The sequence below is a fragment of the Macaca nemestrina genome, chromosome 8 (assembly GCF_043159975.1).
Source record: "Macaca nemestrina isolate mMacNem1 chromosome 8, mMacNem.hap1, whole genome shotgun sequence".
NCBI classification, from domain to species: domain Eukaryota; kingdom Metazoa; phylum Chordata; class Mammalia; order Primates; family Cercopithecidae; genus Macaca; species Macaca nemestrina.
The window spans coordinates 9,604,958-9,623,620 of NC_092132.1; the positions used below are offsets into that span (position 1 = coordinate 9,604,958).

Sequence of the window (18,663 nt, forward strand, 5' to 3'; positions counted from 1 at the left end):
GAATATAACTCTCTAGTCATAGACCCCAGTAAAAAAGAAAATCAATGAATTGCCAGAAAAGGAATTCAAAATAATGATCATAAGGAAACTCAATAAGATATTAAAAAATGCAAATAAGACATTTCATCAAAATTAGGAAGTCATAATATGAATAAGAAATTCAACAAAGAGCAATATCATAAAAAAGAATGAAACAGAAATTCCACAGCTGGAGAATTTATTGAAATAAAAATATAACAGAGAGCTTCAATAGAAGACTTTATTGAGTGGAAGAAAGAATCAATGAACGTGAAGATCTGTTTTTTTGAAATTGCCCACAGAGTTTAGAGATAACCCACTGAGTGGGAGAAAATATTTGCAAACTACTGAGCAAGGGATTAATAACAAGAATATATAAAGAAGTCAAACAACTCAATAGAAAAAAAAACACGAATGATCCTTTAGGATATAGGCAAATGATCTGAATAGACATTTCTCAAATGAGGACACACAAATGGTCAATAGGCATATGAAAAAACACTTAATATCACTAATTATGAGGGAAATGCAAACCAAAATCACATTGAGATATCATCTCACCACAGTTCCCCAATAAAACACACTTTATAGACACTGGATATTATCAAAAAGACAAAAAGAAAAAGAGATGCTGGCAAAGATGCAGAGAAAGGGGAAAACTAGTACCCTGCTAATGGGAATGTAATTAGTACAGTCACTGTGGAAAACAGTGTGGGGGTTCCTCAAAAAACTAAACCTAAGTGCATCGATGAATAAATGGATAAAGAAAATGTGGCATATATATACAATAGAATACTATTTATTCACAAAATGAATAAAGTCTTGTCATTTACAGCAACATGGATGAAACCAGAAATCAAATAAGCCAGGTACAAAAAAAAAATCACATATTTTCACTTGTATGTGGAAGCTAAAATGTCGATCTCATGGATGTAGAGACTAGAATGATAGTTACCAGAGACTGGGAAGAATGAGGGAACAGTGAAGAGAGGCTAGTTAATGCGTACAAAAATACAGGTAGATAGAAGAAATGAGTTCTAGTATTCAACAGCACAGTAGGGTAACTATAGTTAACAATAATATATTGTGTATTTCAAAATAGCTAGAGGAGAAAATTTAAAATGTCCTCATCACAAAGAAATGACAAAAGTTTGAAGTGATGGATATTCACATTCTCTTGATTTGATTATTACACATTGTGTACCTCTATCAAAATATCACATATAACCCATAAATATGTACAATTATTATGTATCAATAAAACAACAATGGGACTAGTGTGAAAAGGCTTGTCATTATATGATCAAATTTCCAAATGATGAAAATGGCAAAGAGGGAACATGTGAAGAGGACATTTCAAAGAATTTCCTTGACAGGATGAAAGACAGGTCAGGATTCAGGAAGCCCAATACATCACAAATAGACTATCCCAATCATTAAGAAACTGAACAATATCAAAAACCAAGAGAACATTCTAAAAGCATCCGGAGACAGAAGACAAATTACCTCTAAAGGCATAACCATAAATGTAAAACTGACTTCCAATAGCAACAGTCAAAGCCAGAAAACAGTAAAATGTCTCCAATGTGCGAAGAAAAAAATAAATGTCAACCTAGAATTGTACATTCTGCAAAACAATCTATAAAGATGTAGGACATAATAAAAGACAATTACCAACTGAGAATATTTGTGACCCACAGACTCTCACTGCAAAAAAAAAAATCTGAAGGGAACATTCCAGGCAGAAGAAAAACCATCCTCTGAAGACTTAAAAGATTTCAGAAGAGGCCAGATGCAGTGGCTCACACCTGTAGTCCAAGCACTTTGGGAAGTTGAGGCGGGTAGATCATGAGGTCAGGAGTTCGAGACCAGCCTAACCAACAAGGTGAAACCCCGTCTCTACTAAAAATAAAAAAATTGGCTGGGCATGATGGCACGTGCCTATACTCCCAGCTACTCAGAAGGCTGAAGCAGGAGAATCGGTTGAACCCAGGAGACGGAGGTTGCAGTGAGCAGAGATCACACCACTGCACTCCAGCCTGGGCAACAGAGTAAGACTCCATTTCAAAAAAAAAAAAAAAGATTTCAGAAGAGAGAGTGAGCAACTACATTGGTAAATATATCAGCAAATCTAAAAAAACTGTACAAAATAATAATCATCCAACAGCATTCACTTATTCATTCATTTATTTATTCCACACAACTTTTCTGAACACCATCTGGTCTTCAGGCTTGCATGGAACATATCACACACACACACACACACACACACACACACACACAAATGAACTTCCATGAAGAATTTTATATTGGTGATTTAGGAAACCAAGGAAAATGTCCATTCCATTATTTTTTGATAGTTAGAACATGGAAAGTAACTTCACTAATATAGAAAGGCAGCTAAGAACATTGTTATATATTCTGTGTATGGATCTCCCGGATGGTAGTGAGCAATGTAAAGACCAAAACCCACACATGCTTACTCCTTGTTGCCATAGGACAGGAACCAGGGAATGGGCAGTGAAGAGGTCAGGCAAAGTCGATAGGTGTTCTGGGGAAGGGCTAGACCAATTCAGTTTGCAGGAGACTGGGAAGTCAAGAGCTGAGCCTCGTGAGATGATGAGAATTTCGGGGAGTGGCTGGGAGAAAGGCAATGAACACAATGAAGCAGAACCTGTGTGATGCCTCCTTTAGTGTGCTGCTGGGGGCTGGAGATAAATCAGTATGTTGCAAAGCCTCTTCCAATCAAAGAAAGTAGAAATATTCCAGTGGGGTTTGGCTGTATTCATACTCAAATCTCATCTTGAATTGTAGCTCCCATAATTCTCACATGTTGTGGGAAGGACCCAGTGGGAGATAGCTGAATCATGGGGGTGGTTTTCCCCATGCTGTTATCATGGTAGTGAAAAGGTGTCACGAGATCTGATAGTTTTATAAGGAGTAACCCCTTTTGCTTGGCTCTCATTCTCTCTTGTCTGCTGCCATGCCTTTTGCCTTCCCAGCAACGTGAGGCCTCCCCAGCCATGTGGAACTGTCAGTCCATTAAACCTCTTTTTCTTTAAATGACCCAGTCTCTGGTATCTTTATCAGCAGCACAGGAACAGACTAATACATATTAATATATTTTAATCAAGTTATTCCATATTAGAAAGCTTTTCTAGTAATATAATTAATGATGAATATGTGGACATTGACATACAAAATTTTATCATGTCAATGTTTATAATAGGAGGAATATGAAAACAAATTGGATATGCAAATTATGGTACTCAAGGAAATAACATGTGGCCAATACAAATGCTTTATTATGTTAGAGTAAATAATCAAGATATAAAATTACAGGAACAGTTTGATTATAACCCAACAAAGGTAACTATGAGGAGAATAATAGCAAACACGAGAAAATATTTCCAAGTATTCATAGTGATCTCTGATTAGGGAGTCTATAACTGGTTTCCATTTTTCTTCTTCTCTGTGTTTTTCTGACCTCCTTAAACAGAGACATATTATTTTCATAATGAAAAATAAATACAGATTTATAACTTTGTCCTGTTTCATAGTACACTAACCTGTTATGAAATGAAATTTTACCAAAAAACACCAAAAGAGAACTTCTCAGCCTCTTTCCCTACCTCCAGAAGTGCTAGAACTGCATCTCTGACCAATTTTAACATGCTCAGAGCAGAGTTAGGTTCGGGGATTTTCATCCACTGAGCTTTTCCACCACGCTACCAAAAGCCTCTGGATTTTCAGGTCTCTATGGAACTTCAGGCATCCCTGGCACCACTTGCGGTCCAGACTCTCCACTTCCCCCAGCACTTAATTGTGGGCTGCAGGTACTTCTCCTCCATCCATTCCACATGACTCTCACTGTATCATTATCCCTGTAGTGGATGCTGTGATGCACCAAGATCCCCTTTCAGAATGGAATGACTTATTCCCCCAGCTGCTGTAAGTGCTGACTTACCTCATCCAAGGTCATGGCCCCTCTTGGTCAGCCTACATCCAATAACTGGTCAAGAATAGGCACAGTCCCCTTCCTCCACCTCAGGACTACTCTGAAGGGCCATCCCAGCCTCAGAGCTCCTGGTGGGGTTGGCTGAAGGCTTACTGGGACTGCACCACTCAACTCCCCCTGCTGTCCAACCCTTCTTCCTATCCTTACTCTCATAGAAGTGACCTCCAGAGCACTCCCTAATAAATTCCTGCATGTGCATGCCCATCTCAGAGTCTGCTTCCCAATCCTGTAACACCTGCAGAAATCTCCTACATTCGTCCCTCTGAAATGCTGATGCCAAGAACCTCTTTCTGTCTGAGATGCCAGCCTCCCGCTGGCAGCTGACACACTCATCCTGGCATTCTGACACTTGGCATCACACAAACTCCAGCCCCAGCTAGATGGGCGAGGCCCCTACTCATAGCCCACACAGGTCTGTGATTCCCCTTTCTTGTGTCATTTTGCATTTTTTCAATGACATAATTAACAAGCACTTACTATTTACTAGACATCCTGGTAGTTCCGGTATAAAAAACGAACATGGCTCCTATCCCTGTGGAGCTCTCAGATCAGTGCAGGGAAACAGACATTAAGCAGGTAGCGATGCAAATTCATGTATATTAATTTGAGTCATATGAAAATGCCAGTGCTAGGTCATTAACTTACAAAGCCAACATTTTCTTTTTCCTTTTTCTTTTTCTTTTTTTCTTTTCTTTCTTTTTTTTTTTTTTTTTTTTTTTTTTTTTTGAGACAGAGTCTTGCTCTGTCACCCAGGCTGGAGTCAAGTGGCGCGATCTCGGCTCACTGCGAGCTCCGTGTCCCGGATTCGCGCCATTCTCCTGCCTCAGCCTCCTCAGCAGCTGGGACTACAGACGCCCGCCACCATGCTGGGCTAATTTTTTTTTGTATTTTTAGTAGAGAGGGGGTTTTACCGTAGCCAGAATGGTCTGGATCTGCTGACCTCGCGATCTGCCCACCTTGGTCTCCCAAAGTGCTGGGATTATAGATGTGAGCCACTGCGATGGGCCCAAAGCCAACATTTTCATATGGTTCAACTTAAAAGTTTTATATAGTAGTAAAACCCCAAGTCTGACGTTCCCAGCATGAGTAATAAAACAATACTGAGAATTATCTCGATTCATTACCAACATATTTGTCCAATGCCAAAACAAAATTCGAACCTTATTTTTGTTATTTTTCCCTCTATTTGTGCACATATCTTTTTTTTTTTTAATAAAAGCACACGTACACAGAGAAACCTGATTGAACATTGACTTTCTCTCCCCTTAGCTCCTTACAACTTGTATGTTGCCGCTAACACTGAGATTGAAATTGAAAAGTGAGTTTGGAAATTCAAGCCAGAGCTAAGCAAAAGAAAGAAGTCAATTCCCAAATGTGCCTTGGCCATTTCTGCTGATGTGCTTTTTTCCTACATTTCCTGACAACCAGCATTTGATGAGTTTCTTTCTACCTGCCCCCACCCCACAGCTCACAGTCAGTCAATTTAATGATGATGTATTGAAACCATTGCTGACATAAGAAAGTGGGACTCCACGGCAGCCACTCCAGTTCTAAAGTAAGTTTCCAGCAGAGATGAGCAATAGTGAGGGTCTCAGAGGACAGCCCTCAGCATGCCTGGGTGGGGAGCCATGGGCATTCTTAGAGGAAAAGTCAAGATTTGTGCAAAAAAACAAACAAAAAAACCCACAAAAACAAAAACAAAAAAAACCTCCATGGAATTCTTCCAAGGACAGTTTTCATCTTCTAGTTAGGTGTTGCTCACCCTTCTCTGATCTGTTTCCAAGTGTTTGCACAAAATTCTAAGACTCTCCAAGACATAGAGAGCTCAGAATAGAAGCAGTTGAGTGCATTTGGGGCACCGCACGGGCCGATGATCTGTCGTAGACATTAAGCTCCTACAGGGCAGGACTGGGTCTTAGGGAAGACTTTGCAGTATAAATAGAAGATAAGAAGACACAGGCCATGCCTCCACTGCCGGTCTTTTCAGATATTCAAATGGGTTTTTCTTTCTTCTTTTTTTTTAAATCACTTCCTTTATACTTGGGCAAATAAATTGTTCAGCATGCCCCTGATGAGATTGACGTCATCGAGCAAGACATGGCAAGGGAACCGAATCCTGAATTCTTGACCAGCCCCTGACCATGTCCAGAGTCACTTTCACCAGATCCCCAAGAAAGTTCTGCATGGAAATTATAGACAGCAAGGCTACCTTTATTTTTTAAACATAAACACATTTTGGATTTATTAAAATAATTGAATATCCAGGAGAGAAAATAATGGTGTGGTAGCTAAACACGTCCATTCAAATGAATCTCGAATGCGCATTGTTGAGTGAAAGCAGCAAGTTACAGAAGAATATATCTCATATTATCACACTTACGTAAAGCTTCTGTAAAGGCAGAATTAAGCAATATATTGTTTGAAGACATATAAATAAGTTACTGGAAGTATAAAGTAATGCAAAAAGATGATTCACACACACACACACAAATACACACACATGATAATAGTTACTCTTGGGCAGGAGAGATGAGCATATTCACCTGAATGGAGCAGGGAGGGGGTTGTTAGCCAGGATTAATTTTTCATGGAGCTGGAAAGGAGCAGATAAATGACACCACTTAAAAATACAAAAAACTGGCCAGGCACGGTGGCTCACACCTGTAATCCCAGCACTTTGGGAGGCTGAGGCTGGCGGATCACGAGGTCAGGAGATCAAGACCATTCTGACTAACACAGTGAAATCCCGTCTCTACCAAAAATACAAAAAATTATCCAGGCGTGGTGGTGGGCACCTGTAGTCCCAGCTACTCTGGAGGCTGAGGCAGGAGAATGGCGTGAACCCAGGAGGCGGAGCTTGCAGTGAGCCAAGATTGCGCCACTGCACATCAGCCTGGGAGACAGCGAGACTCCATCCCCCCCCCCCAAAAAAAGGAAAGAAAAATACTAAAAACCCTCTAAGTTATTTTCTATTCTAAGATTCTAAAATTCTCAAGGATTTAAGAACTTAGATGTTAGGAGTTATTGGGGCAAAACACTATAGTCTTTCCTGGAATTAACTGGGACCCTTCCTCTTTCCTTCCACACTTCTAAGATGGCCCCTAAGATTCCCGCTTCCTGGTACACATCCAGGTCCTCCTGATGCCGAACAAAGGCCAGGCCATTTCCAATTCTCCACGCTGTGCAATTGTAGAATGCTACTGTCGTAGACTCCCATTGTTTGCTGAGAAATGCTATTTGCAGGTGTGTATCAACCTGCTGGCAATCATATTTTTAACTTTTTAAAAGGATAACAAGGTCTTTGTGAGGCTCCTGCTTAAGCACTGACAGATGTTAGAATTAATGAAGTGCTCCTGTTTGAGCAGGGTATCATTAGTCATACACTCAATCATCTTTACTGAGCACTTACCACACACTAGACCATGTTTGGAGCATGGGAAATTTTCAGTGACCCACAAAGGCAAAGTCCTGGTCTTTCAGGAGCACACAGCCCAATGAAAGAGAGAGACAAGTGATTCCACAAAGAACGCAGGACTTTAAATGCCAGAGAAGTGCAAGCAGTGGGCTCCAGGGTTCAAAATAGCCCAGGCGATGTGAGTGAAGATTCACAGAAGATACCAAGTGGGAAGAGAGCTGGAGAAGAATGAGAGGAATGGCCTTTACAACAGGGGAAACAGCACAGGCAAAGGCAAGGAGGTGCAAAGATCTCAGTGTTCAAGGAACCACAAATATGTACGTTGTTACACCTGAAATTTTTTTTTTTTTTTTTTTGAGTCTTGCTCTGTTGCCCAGGCTGAAGTGCAATGGCACGATCTCGGCTCACTGCAACCTCCATGCGCCACCATACCCAGCTAATTTTTGTATTTTTAGTAGAGACGGGCACGTTGGCCAGGTCTTAATCTCTTGACCTCATGATCCACCCGCCTTGGCCTCCCAAAGTGCTGGGATTACAGGCATGAGCCACTGCGCCCGGTCTACACCTGAAACGTTTAAGCTGTGTGTAGAGGAATCTCAGAAGACACCATTGAGGCTAGGCCAAGAAGACACAATCTCACATATGAGATATTTATTTAGCTAAGTTAACTGTTCATCTTCTAGGACAAATACCAATAAACTTTATCTATCAGATAGTATTTTAAGCTTTGGAACATGGTCTCTGTCCCAACCTCTCAGTTTGTAGCACAAAAGCAGCCAGGGGGAGTATGAAGGAAAATGAGCATGGCTGTGTGGCCAATGCAATGTCATTTACAAAATCAGCCTGAGGGCTGGATTTGGGGGCAGGCCATTGTTTGTCAACCTCTGTTCTAGAAGTGTTAAGCTTTTAGGGGGCTTTGCCAATTTTATATGCAGACACAATTTGCAGCAATAAATGAAGATCATTTACTGAATATTTTGTAAGCAGCTTCCATGCTTTGATGATGATTTTCCAATTTTGATGACTCTAATTAGTCAATTGCAGTTCTACTCTGCCCTGCTTGCCTTTTGTTGTTACAGGGTTGACCAAGTGCCACTGGACAGACAGACCCATGGAATTTTGGAGACAGAAGGGAATTGTGAATCATATGATCCCATGCATTTTACAGATGAGGAAATGGCGATCCAGAGAGGTGAAGAGACAGCCCCAAGGTCACAGAATTAGGCTGTGGCACACACAATTGTGCTAAAAGGCCTGCATCTATGGAATGCCCACCCTGTGCTTTAGACACACTGTTTCCAACCCTCACCCCTGTGCTGCAGATTGTTCTCAGAGAGTGGACCTCAAAGGAACCTTTGACTTCAAAGGAGTCCTGCATTCCAAGAGTCCATTGGTCAGTGGAAATAGGAATTCCAAGTGAGGGTTGTGTGAAGAGCATATAGCAGAGTGGCCACTGGAGAGGAGTAGCTGGTATGAAGCCCAACTGGAGTGGTCAACACCCAATTCTGACCTCCAAAAGAGCACTTAACTTCTCGGCGCCTACTTGTCCTAACATGCTAGTTGAGAATAATGGTATCTATCATGCATAGCTGCAGTGATAGTCAAGGAAGATCATGCATACAGGCCTCTCTTGCTGTGTCTAAGACCCTAGAACCACTCACCTAGGGACAGGGGCAGGGGCACAGCCTTTCTGGGCCCTCCAGCATGCAGGATGCTCAGCAGCATCATCCACACTGGGTTGGTGAACAGCTGAAGTTTACTGAAATGGTGCAGTGTGAATTGGGTCTTCAAGAGCTCAAAACTCATCTCAGCCAACTGACTTAGGAATGCCCTCCTTCACCCATGGAACTCTTCATAGCACATTCATTAAATGCCTGCCAGGCCCAGGGTCAGGATGGGGACTGTGAATTTCCCACAACTTAATAGTGCTCTGGCGAGATCCCACCCACAGAGGATGCGTGTGTGATGTGGGCATCAATGCCAGCCTGGGGGTATCAACTGGAACTGGAACTCTGGGCTAGGAAGGACATCGTCCATCTCTTGGGCAGGCTCTGAGCTGCCTGCAATGTGCTAAGGATTCTGCAAACATCATCTTCTGGAGCCCTCATCATCTCCTGAGAGTCAGTGTGACCTCAGGTCAGCCTCAGGTGTCCAATTCACTGGATTAAGCTGTGACTAATGAGCTGGTTGACTGAGCAAGGAAGATCAGCCCTCGGTGTGGGCAGGCACCATCCAATTCACTGGGAGCCCTAATGGAACAAAAAGGCAGAGGAAGGGTGGATTCTTTATCTCTGTTTTCTAGAACTGGGATGCCCTTCTTCTCCTGTCCTTGGATGTCAGGATTCCAGGTTCTCTGGCTGTTAGTCTCCAGGACTCACTCCATCAGCCCCATTCTCGGGCCTTTGGCCTCAGACTGAGAGATATGATATAGGCTTCTCTGGTTCTGAGGCTTTCAGACTTGCATTGAGCCACACTACTGGCATTCCTGGCTCTCCAGCTTGCAGATAGTCATGGGACTTCTCAGCCTTCACTATGGTGTGACCAATTCCCCTGATAAATACCTTCCTTTATATCTATTTACATCATGCTGGTCCTGTCTCTCCGGCGAATCTTGACAAATACAGCCAGATGAAAGAGTGTGAGCAACTAGCCCAAGGCTACAATAAACACTGGAGGCTGCAGCCTCAGGCAAGGACTCAGCTCAGGGGCTTTAAAAACTGGGAGGCACCAGACACTGTTTTTCCCCTGAGAGGAGCTGAAAGTCTAATGTGAGAGGCAGATACACAAAGGTCTCATGTCCTTCTAATGGGGAAAACAGGAATCAAGGCAGGGCCACTCCATTGGCAGGGGCAAGAGGTCTTCCTGGAGCTGCTGGCACCTGAGCTAATAAGTCCTGGGAGTCCAGAGGGGGCTGGAGAGTGTGTCTGTTAGAATGAGGCCTGGGCTTGAATCCACTCTGAACCACTTAGCAGCTGAGTAACCTTTGATGCAACATCTCCCTTTGCTTCAATTGCCTCAGCTGTTCAATGGGCTAATAATATAATCTGCCTCATAGAACTGTTGCAAGGATTAAATGAGCTAAGAGTTTAAAGTATCCACGCATGCTCACTGTTCCTGGAAAAGGGGTGGAGTTGGCTGAGTGACATAAGGACAGGACCAACAGCCCACACGCAGGTGGCATACCTGGGTACAGGACTAAGGGAGGAAGTCCACTCCCACGTGTGGGGCACATCTGCTGCTGCGCCATGAAACCTGAGCCTTCTCTTGAAAAAGAACCATTGCCCACAGGCCATGCCATGTGCAGTGTCCATGCCTGACCGTAATCTCACTGGCACAGGTGGATGGATGGCTGCTAGTCTAGGAGAAATCCAGGATTCTTCCACAGTCACTCGTATTCAGAATCCTTGCTCCTGACACTCTGAGATGACACCATAGTTCCAGATGCCACCTGGGGAGGGAGCTCTGCAGTCAGTATCTCATTGGACTGACAAGAATCTTCAGACCCTGAAGACTCCCCTCAGCTCAGAGCCGCAGGCTGGGTCATCCTTCATCATTCCAGACTGGCTGTCCTGTCCTCTGAGGCTACCTGCCCTGGAAGCTTCTGAAAGCAGCCGGACTCCCGACTCCTGGATCGATTCTACAGCCATGCTTGTTCTCTCTAATCAGAACAATGCTGCATGACACCAAGTTCGCTCTTCTTAAAACGCAAGGGGCCTTCTGAAAGGTGTGCAGATGATGATAAACAGGGCTTGAGCCCAGCCTAATCAAGTCCATGCATCTTCACAACCTGGGGACAGAGCAGCGGCTGCGGAGAGAAACGGGGCAGGAGAAACAGCCTCGTTCGAGAAGAGGCAAGTCCATCCATTCCGTTCTGCCCTGAGCACACAGCTGGGCCTGTGGTCTGGGGTCCCTGGAGCAGGTCCCCAGTGCACAACAAGCCTGGGGGGTTGCAGGACTTGAGTGTGAATCTGCCTCGACCCGCACTTGCCAGTTCTGGGTTCTTGGCTTCCTCATAAGCGTAAAGAGGATGATCATGATTATACTTAACCCATAAACTAATCAGGGTCAAGTGAAATAATTCAAGGAAAGCTCTTAGCCTAGTGCCTGGCTTATAGTCAGGGCTGAACAAGTTTTATCTAAGAAAGAAAAAACAAATTTAATGCCTACATAGGCGGGGAGGCCTGCGGCACACACAGCCATCCTGCCGTCTGCACTTCTTCTCTGCTGGGGGCCGGAGGATGCGTTAAATGTCCTCACGTGAGCAGCCTTCGCGTTTTGTTCTCACATCAATCTTGCAAATAAACGTAATTAGCCACCCTGTGACTCATGAAAAAGACGAGCTCAAAAATGTAAGGTGACCTGCTCGAGGTTACACAGCAAGGTCCCTCCCACACCGCAGTGGAGATAAACCTAACCGAACAGCTCCAGGGAAATCCGTAGCAGATTTAGAGTAGAAAATCAACAGTAATAAAAATTGGTAATGGTAGATATTGTAGGCTATGTTACTGTTGACGAAGTAATTCTTGTTACAATAATCCCACCATGTTCTTTTATGGAATCCTCCCTAAAATCCTAGGTACTCAGGTGTGCCACAAACGCTTCTTGGGTGAATTCCACATGAGGTTCCGTTACCATTCCTGTTATGCATGCACAGGGTCCCGAGTCCGGCAAGTGGCTTGTCCAGGGCCACCCGGCACTGAGTGTGGGAGGCAGGACCCAAAGGGAAGTCTGTGTGGGTTCTATGCCCACGTTTCTGCAAAACACCCAGCTGAGCCACTGTAGAGGGGCACAGGGTGTTTGGCCTTGCTGAATTTCTGTTTTGAGAGGACTGGAAGCCAACCTGTGGGGCTGAGCCCCGGGAGTGCCTTTCAGCCCTGAGAGCCTCTGACCTCATTTATTTTTGAGCAGATCCCCAGCCTTGCCCTCCCCTGCTAGCATTTCGAGAGTGGCAGCTCCCTGTGGGAATGCGTAGCACTTGTCTATAGAAAAGCCTGCTGAGAACTTCCCTTCACTGGCCAATTCACTCAATTTCTTTTCTCTTTTTATCCCTTAAGAACTTTTAAACGTTTCTGGGAGATAAATCCATTGCAAAAGTTGGAAAGTGAGGTGCATTTGAATCTCAGTGTACTGTGAAGCCTGGTTTTGAGCCCTTTCCTTTTGTAAATAATCATCAAATCAGAGCTGAAAGAGCCCTGGGCCATCTGCAGCCCAGCCTTAGTTTACAGGTAGGGAAACTTGGACGCCTGGAGGTAAGGAGACTTTAGCGATATCACACTTATAGTTAGTAATAGACTCACTGGGCTGTATCAGTACCCTTCCCTTTCTCCCTCTCTCTCTCTTTCTCTCACATGCGCACGCACACACACACAGACTCACACCCTTAGCAGGCACAAAGGATAGCCCATTTGATAAGTATGAGAGAGACCAGCAGCTGCCTACCCAGCATCGACTGTCTCTATCCAGTGGTTCTCCAAATATTGACCCCAGACCAGCAGCAGCAGCAAGGCATGGAAGCTTATCAGAAATGCAAATTCTCAGGCCCCTGCTCAGACCAAATCGATCTGAAACCCTGGGGGTGGGGCCCCGGAATCTGCATTATAACAAGCCTCAGGGTGATTCTGATGCAGCTGAAGTTTGAGAAGAGAACCACTGCTGATGGAAATGCTTTTTGTGTTCTCCACCCCTCCTCGCGGCCCACCTAGGGTTTCAGCTGTGGCTGGGCTGAGTGTCTCCTGGCAGCATCCCACTTCCTATGCCAGCCACATCTTTCAGCTTGTCTGACCCCAGGGTGTGTCCAGAGCCACAGCTGCTCACCCAGGGATGTACAGAATATGGGCGAGTTCATACCCCCGCAGCCACTTTCACCCACTGGAGGGCATGCATCCACATCCCAACCCCAGCCTCAGCCCAGGCCCCTGCCCTGACAGTTGTGAAACATGCCCACAGCTCCAAGCATCATCAGCTCAGTGATGGTCTGTGCAGTACCTTCTCCATCCATGGTGCACACACCCTCCGGCTTGCTTCTTTTCCCAGGATCACCCTTGAGTCTGCCAGTGGCTAAATCTATCTTGGGATTTGCTTTGGGGAACCCAGACTAAGACAGATGGTACCGAAAGTGGCCCCAGGAAGCAGCACTCTGGATAGGATTCTACCATTGGGTCCCTCATTGGTCAGCAGTAACAAGCACATGAGAGGTACTGCCATGACAAGGGGATTGGAGACGAGGTAGAGGGAGGAAAGGCACAGATGCTCCAGCCACCGACTGTGGCATAAAAAGCCACACCAAAACTTAGTGGCTCAACACAGTGGTCAGTAAATTACAGCCCTTGAGCCAGATGTGGCCTTCCAACTGTTTTTGTCAATAAAGTTTTATTGGAACACAACCATGCCCATGTGTTAAGGCTGCTTTCATGCTACAGTGGCAAGTTGAGTAGCTGTGACAGAAACTGTATATCCTGCAAAGTCTAACATATTTACTACCCTGTCCTTCACAGAATAAATTTGCTGACCTCTGACTTAAAACAACATTTATTTTGCTCTTTTATGTGCAGTTTGGGAATGGCTCTATGGGGGCAGCTTGTTTGTGCACCACACAGAACCAGATAGGTGCACAGGCCAAGGCGGTACAATCATGCATGCAGGACCATGGGATCTACTGTTCCTCCCGACGCCACATCACCCAGAGGCAGCAGGCTCAGCCGAGATGGAAGCTCAGCCAACAGCAGGCCAGGGCTCTGTATTAGAGGCTGCAGTGAGCCCATGTCAGTGTGCAGGACTCGGAGCCGGTAGTTGGAGTACACACTTCTAGGAACAGGAGGTGGAAGCAGGATTGGTCCCCTCACCATCACTGCTGGTGACTTCCTCAAAGGAATTGGCTTCCCGTCCCTGCAGCTCTAGTATATGCTGGGTTCAATGTCCTGGTTCCCAGAACAAAATGGTCCCACCAGGACACAGGTAAAGTTTACCCTTAATCTAACACTGTGCCTGCTGCCTGACCACCTCGGGGCCTCATGCTGGCGGGCCAGCAGACAGAGAGAAGAGTTCCTACAATAGAGAGGACACTCAACCCTAATGACCACAAGAAGGTAGGGTTGGCCCCACATGATGCGGAAGAGATAAGCATGTCTGGAATTCAGGGGACTCACTGGGATGGCCCTTGATGCTTCACACCCAGAGATAGCAGTGAATGTGTGACTGCCACCTGAGGTCAAGGCCACCAGAACATAGTCCCTCAGGGAGGGAAGAAGGGGCCCTCTACCAGCTCCCTTGGCTGGATCAGAGTGACATGAAGTGCAGGGCAACCTCCAACTAGTGGGGATGGTGTCAGTGCACAAGGTCCAGCCACCACCTCCGGGGAGGCAATTTTGGAGGCATCCTTTTTGGGGAATGCAGGAGAGACTGAGCCCTAGGTGTTCCCAGGCAATAACACACACGCGGTTGCTTTTTCTCCTTTCTCAGTCTCATTCTCTCTGCTCCCTCATGTATATTCTACCTGCAGCCAAGCCTGCGTCTGAAGCCCTGTTCTGGGGAAGACCCAGACTAACACGCTCAGAAACAGTTTGTGTTGGGCTCTGTTCCTGTTTCGTCTAATGGCCTTCAGTGAAAAGTTCCAAAGTGGAGCCTCTGGTAAAACTCTTTAAATGGGACTGTCTCAACTGACAGATGAGCTTTGCGCCTGGCCATTCTCCTTTTGCCTGCTTGGACCACAGACAGTGGCTGGAACAGCTGTGGCCACTATGAGAATGGAAGCCCCCACTGAGAACGGCAGAGCTGAGAAATGGAAGGAACTGGGTTCACCTGCGCATGTGCAGCTGCTGCACTGCAGGGAGATTCTGGAACCTAGCACCTGACCACCTGCCTGGGACAAAAACCCCAGCTCTGCACCTCGAGGCTGTGCAGCATTGGGCGCGTTCCTGAGACTCTCTGGGCTTGCGTTTCCTCTTCTGCAGGATGGGGCCATGAGTCTACCTTCCTCAGAGTCATCCCAAGGATGAAACGAAATGATGAGGTATCAGCCACTCGGCCCAGTGCCAGGCTCAGTTGGTGCTCTCTGGAGCTTGTTGTTATAACCTCGGGACCAGGGCCTCCAGGGTCAGCGCTAGGAAAGGCACTATGAAAGACAAATTTGTTTACACCCATTTTTCAGGTTTCTGCAAGGCTAACATGCAATATAAAGCTTTAGTTCTTTGGGGAACTCATTCAAAATGTGAAATTGACGAGTGCTTTCTGAGTACTAGGGTTTTAAATGTACTGATATTACGTTCATCTTCTAGACTGGGGCTCCAGTCAGCATGGTGGGTCTTGAGTTGTCTGGAAGCAGAGAATGCCTTGGGCCTCTCCTACGGTCTCCCAGCAATAAGAGAAAAAGCAGGGAGATGATGGAGATGCTGGAGGCGGCTCCAGTGGGAAGAAGCATTCTCCAGGTGCACAGCGACTGTCCTGAAATCCCTGGGGAGCTGCCTGGGGACGATGCAGTAGACTTCCTCTAGTTTACTGCCGGGAATGGACACTCCACCTTTCACAAGAGCGACTGTGGGCAAAGATGTGGGCACAGTGAGGGCACCAGCAGAAGCTGCTGATGTCCCCAGGGACCAGCAGTGGTGGAAGTCACTGCCAGCCAGGCCTGAGGAGATCACGGGAGAGGGTGGTTTCTAGAACGTGGTGAGAAGCACAGTCATGAATGAGGGTGCCAGAGAGGAGCAGTGGCCACAGGGAGAAGAGCACTGTCATGCTCAGAACCGCTGTCCCAAAAGAATGTGGGGACAGACCCACTGAGCAGACATTCCAGAGTCTGACCCAGGTCCCCCATTGATGGAACCCAACCAGAAGCCGTAGAGGTCAGCTTCCTGCGGGAGGGAGCAGGGTAGAGCAGAGGGAGAAGGATCCTGGGTAGAAGGAGAACAGCTACTGTGTGAGTTCAGTGGAAGGCGACTATCAGGGATGAGCTGGACAATCTGAGAGTAGCAAGTTCCCTGTCCTCGGAGGTTTCTCAGCAAAGACTGGACAAACACCCAAGAGTTAGCATCATAGGCTTCCCTACTCTGATTAGATGGATGCTCAGCCTGACAGCACAGAGAACTGTTCAGGGAAGTGTTGAAAAATACGGATGCCTGGGCCCTGCACTCTACCCTGGACACACTGAATCGAACCTTGCAGGGTGAGCCAAAGCGTGTGCAGGTGAACAGCCTGTGTCGTCGGCCCTGCAGGAACCGCTGGTCAGCGGCTTGGATGGGATCCAGGTCCTGACCTGGGCAAGGAGGGCAGAGGTCCCAGGTCTGCCAGGAAGCACTATCTTTGAGTTTTGGGAAGTTCTTTAGCCTCAGAAGCTCCAGTTCCTTACCTTCTAAATGAGGGTTTCCAGCTCACCCCAGGGTATCAGGGTATCAGAAGCCTTAAGACATGGTGGAAGGAACAAGCCCAGTGCCTGTGGCTGGAAGCAGCTCCTGCCCACGCTTCCCCAAGCCCAGTGCCTGTCACTGGAAGCAGCTCCTGCCCGCCCTTCCCCATGCCCAGTTGCCTGGACTCAAATCCTGCTCTGACGCTTCCTCACTTTGTGACCCAGGACACCCGTTCACCCTCTCTGTGCCTCATTCTCTCATCTGTAATATGCCGGCAATGATGGAATCTGACAACAGTGAAGATTCCGTGAGCTCACGCTGTCTGGCATGGAGTTGTGAGCAGTGAGGATTCCATGAGCTCACGCTGTCTGGGTGGGGGTTGTGGGCTATTATCACTGCTGTTGTTCGTGTGCTCCCCCTGACCAGCCTGGGAACTGGCAGAATTCAGGTATAGGGAAAGAATCAAGGGCCTGAAGATCCTTAGCCTGGAACATGTGTTTGGGGACCATAGTGCAATTGTCACCTTCAATATCTGGAAGGGCTGTCAGGAGAGATTGTATCCGCTCTCTATGAGGTAAAGCACAGAGCAAAGGCCAGTGGTTACAAGCAACAGGACAGCAAGTTTTAGACCAATATGAGGAAGTAGTAATTGTACTTATTTATTTATTTATGAGATGGAGGACTTGTTATGTTGCCCAGGTTGGTCTCAAACTCCTGACCTCAAGCGATTCTCCTTCTCAGCCTCCCAAAGTGCTGGGATTACAGGGGTGAGCCACTGCAATCGGCCAAGTGTGAATATTCTTCCGTCCTCCCTTCCCTGATTTTTTTTCTGTCCTCTCTCTCCGCTCTGCCTACTCCCATCTGCACATGTATAGTAAGTGTGTACTGTGTGCCAAACACTGTGCCCATGGCTGAAGATGTAAATATTAATGATACCCACTCCCTGTGGTCAAGTTGCCCACAGTCCAGCAGAGGAAGACAGAACTAAGTGAGCCCCCTCCTCTGGTTCCCGATGTCCCACGTCAACCTCTGTTTTCACACTTTTCACACTGTCTTGTCAGAGCTGTCTAAGAAGGAATAAGCTGCTTCGGAGATATAGGGAGCTCCTCATCATCACAAGTATGCAAGCAAAAGCAGAACCATTTGTCAGGAGGAGGGATGGGAGAGAGGTGGCATCTTACAGCGAAGATGGGACAGGATGGTCACTTCTCTTTATTTCTTATTTTTTTTATTTTTTTGAGACGGAGTCTCACTCTGCCGCCCAGGCTGGAGTGCAATGGTGCTGTCTCAGCTCACTGCAACCTCCACCTTCTGAGTTCAAGCAATTCTCCTGCCTCAGCGTCCTGAGTAGCTGGGATTACAGGCACCTGCCACCGTGCCAGGTTAATTTTTGTATTTTTAGTAGAGATGGGGTTTTACCACATTGGCCAGGGTGGTCTCGAACTCCTGACCTCAAGTGATCTGCCCACCTTGACCTCCCAAAGTGCTGGGATTTTAGGCATGAGCCTGCAAGGGGAAGGGCTGTGGTCAAAAATGGGTAATATCCCTGCTCCCACACGTCTTCCTGGTAATCAGATCCCCTGACTGGCAGGCAGAGCTGGCCTCCGCAGACCCAGCGAGCTCCTTTCACCTACCCCTCACTGCAAGACCCTTTGCCCCATCTTCATGATGTCCTAATGGCTCCCATATTTTTCCATCGGCTGTGTGACGGGCATCCCTTTAAGGGGAGAAGGTCATTCCTACAGCACTTAGAGGTCATTGCTCAGGGTGGCGATGATGCTCACCAACTCCCCGTCCCTTCCTCCTCTTCTTCCCACCCAGATGCATGGGGGGCATCCATTCTCGCCCTCCTTGTCACACAGAGCTGTGCCTTT

At 46.4% G+C, this 18,663-nt stretch overlaps 1 long non-coding RNA gene across 1 annotated transcript; it reads right to left on the minus strand.

Moving 5' to 3' along the window:
• Positions 1 to 13,963: 13,963 nt before the first annotated feature.
• LOC105488249 (uncharacterized) lies at positions 13,964 to 17,046 on the minus strand. The gene is made up of 3 exons (XR_011606446.1): positions 16,792 to 17,046; positions 15,336 to 15,561; positions 13,964 to 14,255 (listed from the first exon to the last, which is right to left on the minus strand). It is a non-coding gene; the product is annotated as an uncharacterized lncRNA (long non-coding RNA).
• Positions 17,047 to 18,663: the final 1,617 nt, after the last annotated feature.